The sequence below is a fragment of the Myotis brandtii genome, unplaced genomic scaffold, assembly GCF_000412655.1.
Source record: "Myotis brandtii unplaced genomic scaffold, ASM41265v1 scaffold1173, whole genome shotgun sequence".
NCBI classification, from domain to species: domain Eukaryota; kingdom Metazoa; phylum Chordata; class Mammalia; order Chiroptera; family Vespertilionidae; genus Myotis; species Myotis brandtii.
In genome coordinates this window covers 64,516-69,321 of record NW_005354061.1, presented here as the reverse complement: position 1 = coordinate 69,321, position 4,806 = coordinate 64,516, and positions in this window count along the sequence as shown.

Below are 4,806 nucleotides of genomic sequence, written 5' to 3'. Positions count from 1 at the left end.
TTTGGGATTCAGGAATTTTTTTCCCCAAAAGGAGGGGTTTAGGGGACAGTTCCTAGTGCAGTCCCCAGCCCCAGTCCCAAGTCCCCAAGCCAGGAGGGGGAATTAGGTTACAGCCCTCCCAACCAACCAAGACACCCTCCAGGCACGAAACTTAACTACCGTCCAGGGTCCCCGTGCCTCAAGCCCACAATGGGTCCGTCCCAAACCTGAGGTATAGGACTCTCTCTCTGCTCTGGCCCGAGGCTGCCATTCTCTCGTCAGGAGGGTGGAAGTCCGCAGCTGTGCGCCCTGCAATGATCTCTCTGCCTATATCCACTGCCTTCCTGTCTTGCCGGAGCCCTGGACTCCTTAACCCCAACCGGTGAAGGTCACACTTCTAATCACCCAACACAATGGCCTTGCCTGTGCTCCCGCTGGGCCCTGGGCCGCGTGAGTACAAACAACCCCCACATTTAGACGTCTGCTCCTGGCCCTCTGGACTCCCCTTTGTGGATGCATCTCTCCCCACCAAGGGCAAACAACCAAACACGTCAACACACATCCCATCTGAAGCGGAATCCTGACTTGTTAATAAAATGAAGGCCATCGGTGTCTCCACGTCACAATCTCGCTCATCTGTCTCAATCCCAGCATCAGCCTCCAGCTTCGACGGAGCTCTGCTCAACCTTTTTACGAATCAGTTGGATCAATGGCGTGATAATCAAATCTGCAGATGGCACAAACCCACCAAGGGCACCAAATTAAAAAAAAAAAGGGGGTTCAGACACACACTTGTAAGTGTAAAGGTGTACTGAACATTCAATGTGAGAGCGGGAAGTGATGCTGGATTCTGTGCGTAACAGACGTGTCCTCACCTACTGCACTTTATTAAAATGTCCTTGGTCGTGCTGCTAAGTTTTGACAGAACCAGGATTAACACCAGGGTCTGCGAACAGGGAGCTCATCACTGACCAAGTCAGCCATGGGCAGCAGGAAGAGCATCACCTTTAAAGCTGTGCAATTCAACCTCATGCTGCGCCTTCTTACTCACTAAATGGGCCGGACTTCTCACCTTTAAAGTGAGCGCAATAAAATTTTACATTATAACAAATAAAACAGTATTCAGACAGATGTTGACAGGCGTAAGAAAATGAGATGAAACAAGTAATGTGAAATGTAATTAAACATCATTAGCCCAGTTGGCGTGGCTCAGTGGTTGAGCATCGACCTATGAACCTGGAGGTCACGGGTTTGATTCCCGGTCAGGGCACATCCAGGTTGCCGTTGTGGGCTTGATCTCCAGTGTGGGGCGTGCAGGAGGCAGCCAATCAATGATTCTGTCTCATCATTATGTTTCTCTCTCTCTCTCCTTCTCCCTTCCTCTCTGAAATCAATAAAAATATATTTTAAAAAAGAGAGAGCAAAACCTTTGACCCTCTAATGCTTAGATGGTGGAGAATAAATGCCATCCTATTGGGAGGTAACAGATACAGAGCACCTCTCTGACATCAATAAAAATATATTTTTAAAAAAGAGAGCAAAACCTTTGACCCTCTAATGCATAGATGGTGGAGAATAAATGCCATCCTATTGGGAAGTAACAGATACAGAGCCGGGAGGGAACTGGCAGAGGGAGGGGGCTGGGAAGGGAAAGGGGTGGCATCTTATATACGGTGGCCAAGACAGGCTCACTGAGAGGGTGACATTTGAGTGAGAAAAGATAACCGGGAAAATGACCAGCCGCCCCTGGCGAGAGAAACTGTGGCCTCATCCAGGAACGTCTAGGGTCACTGAAGCCCAAAGGAAGCAGAGCCTGTTAGGGGTCCAAGTCTGGGCAGGAGCCTGGCCCTCCCGGCCCCCAGGAGCCAGGGTTCCCCTGGGCACAGCAGAGTCCCTCCCACCTGTTCATGCATCACTGTCACCTCCCCTGCAGGCACCCAGCCTCCCGGGAGCTTCCAGAGAAAACCTCCCCCCACGCTTCTTTTTCATTCAAATTGCATGTTGCTCAGATTCTAAAAACTCTACCGCGTGGGAGGCCTGAAGAGGATTATTTCAGAAAATTGGCACCCGGGGCTGCCACATTCACTGGGTCCCAGGGCATGAAAAACATTTGGCACGAGACAAAAATCCCACAGAATCTCTGAAACATAACTGGGTTCCGATCCAAAACTCCTGGGCGTGAGCACACACAGGACTTTATAAAAACACGCACTGATCTCCTTCCCGACCCCAGTGCTAGAAGACAATGCCCACTGTCCAACCGCCTAAGAGCAGACCCCCTTGTTCTAGCCCAAGACGGGCTGTTCTTCTGCCAGAACAACTTGGAGACACATGGCAGCCTCGCGTACAGGGTCCTAGTTCCAGGGAGAATCAAGAAGATTCCGAGCCTGGGCCTTGACTGAAATAACCTGGTGGGGGCCACCTCCGGGAACGACCGGTGAACCCCAGCCCTGCACTGGGGGATTTTACACTAAATGGCAGAGCACCCATTTCTGGGCTCACTTCAGTAATGGAGCCCTTAGAACAAAAATGACTAAGTGGCCTGGCCGGCGTGGCTCCGTGGTTGAGCATCAACCCATGAACCAGGAAGTCACGGGTTCAATTCCCGGTCAGGGCACATGCCCAGGTGGTGGGTTCGATTCCCACTAAGGGGCGTGTGGAAGGCAGCTGATCCATGATTCTCTCATCATGGATGTTTCTCTCTCCCTCTCTCTCCCTTCCGCTCTGAAATCAATAACAACATCTATATATACAAAAACGGAAAGGTCATTCGGATGGGTCCTGAGAAGCCACCGGGAGGCAGCTGATCCATGATTCTCTCATCATGGATGTTTCTCTCTCCCTCCCTCTCCCTTCCGCTCTGAAAGCAATAAAAACATCTATATATACAAAAACGGAAAGGTCACCTCGGATGGGTCCCGAGAAGCCACCTGGGGAGGAGGGTGCGGTCAGGGCTGCTCCTTAAAGCCCTGTCTGGGTTTCCGGGTGAGCCTGCCGCCAGGCGGACAGCTCTGGAGAGGCCGAGGGGCCCCCTGGCTCACGGGCCCCATGTCACTCCCCCGTGTCAGGAGTTGGATGCTAAATGGTACGGCTCCCTGAGGACCTGTGCCTGAGTCCTGAGGCCCAGCCGCTGGTTCCCGTGTGTGATGGGATGACCACCGCCCAGGCCGCCGTCAGCCTGGACACCGTGTGCGTAAACTCCGCATGAACGTGCCTGCAGCCAGGAGGCCTCGGCCGGACAGGTGGGCGCCTCGGCCCCTCGGCCTGGGCGTATCTCCACCCCCAGGGACCCGCAGGGACCCTCTGGACAACTCCTTTAGCACCTCCCTCCCATTTGAAGTGAAAATGGGGAGAAAAGGAATGGCCAAGAGGATGAAGAAGTTGATTTTGCTTTTGTTTTGTTTCCTTTAGAGAGCGGATATTTGTGAAGTGCTCAGAACAACGGCTGACAGAATAAGCGCTCTACCAAGGTGCTTGCTAAGGAAAAACACGAATCCTCAGCCTTTATGTCTAACAGGTACGTGAGTTTCTACAAAGGGGTGAAGTGTGTGGAGGGGGTCATGGGGGGGGGCCCTTCTCCAAACAGGTGTTAGGTCCCCTCAATTGTGACCCTTGGCGGTACCAGTGAGGAGCAGGGGGCCAGCGGGCCAGCGTGGAGCCACCACTGTCGCCAGGGCCCCAGGGCCTGACATTCCAGGTGGTTTATGATCAACTAGCAGCTACAATGCAAGCAGCTCGAGTGGAACAAAGACAAGCATCCCGGGTGGCTGTGGGAGCCTCAGATACCTCCCTCAACTGGTCTGCCCTCAAACGCAAGAGAGCCCCCTGCGTCCCCACACCCCGCACCCGGGGGCTCTGTGTGCGTGGCTCGGGACTGGAACGCACCCAAGGCGTTCTGATAACAACATGTTGGAGACGAAACCCCGGGCGCCCTACTTAAGAGGCAAACATCTCAGATCTCGATCTCCCGTGTAAGATTCCGTGTGATGAATCACAAAGGAACGTCCCGAGTTCCTCGCACACCTCAGGACGATCACCGCGAGATGGGTGCACCACGCAGCCCGTGGAAAACATCACCCGTCCGCCCAGAGCGAGCCCGGCTGACCGTGCAGGAGTCCGGGCGGCCACAGGCCCACTTTTAAGACCCGTCAACCCCTCGGACAAGACCCGAACTCTCCATCCAGATGAGGAATGCCTCCCAACAAAACAGGCATTTTGTTGTTGTTCATCCTCACCCGAGAGTATTTTTCCACTGATTTTTAGTGAGAGTGGAAGGGATGGAGGAGGGAGGAGAGGGAGAGAGAGAGAGAGAGAGATATCGATCGATGTGAGAAAGACGCATTGATTGCTTAACTCCCACCTGGGTGCCCAGACTGCCCTGACCAGGGCCAGGGATGGAGCCTGCAACCCAGGTTCTAGCCCTTGACCAGGAATTGAACCTGGGACCCTCCCGCGCTGGCCAACGCTCTAACCACTGAGCACACCAGCCAGGGCCCGAACAGCTCTTTTGGCCAGAACCCTGAGGCGGTCTAGTCTGGGTTGCAGGGCACCGGCCACACACAGCGATGACCAGCCAGGCCGCTGGGGTCCAGCCGGCGGACCTTAAAGGGGCGGGAGGTCCGGCGCCGGTGCTTCTGGATAAACAGTGGCCAGTGACTCACCGGGGAAGTTGTTCCTAAGGTTTTACAATCCCAGCCGTGGGAAGCCTGCCAGCGGGAGGCGGCCACAAAGGCACGAGCGCCCGGCCGGGGGCAGCCAGAACGCACCCACCGGAGCCCGGGGCCAAACCTTTCCCCTCCACCGCCCTCCCAGGGAGCGGGCCCCTCC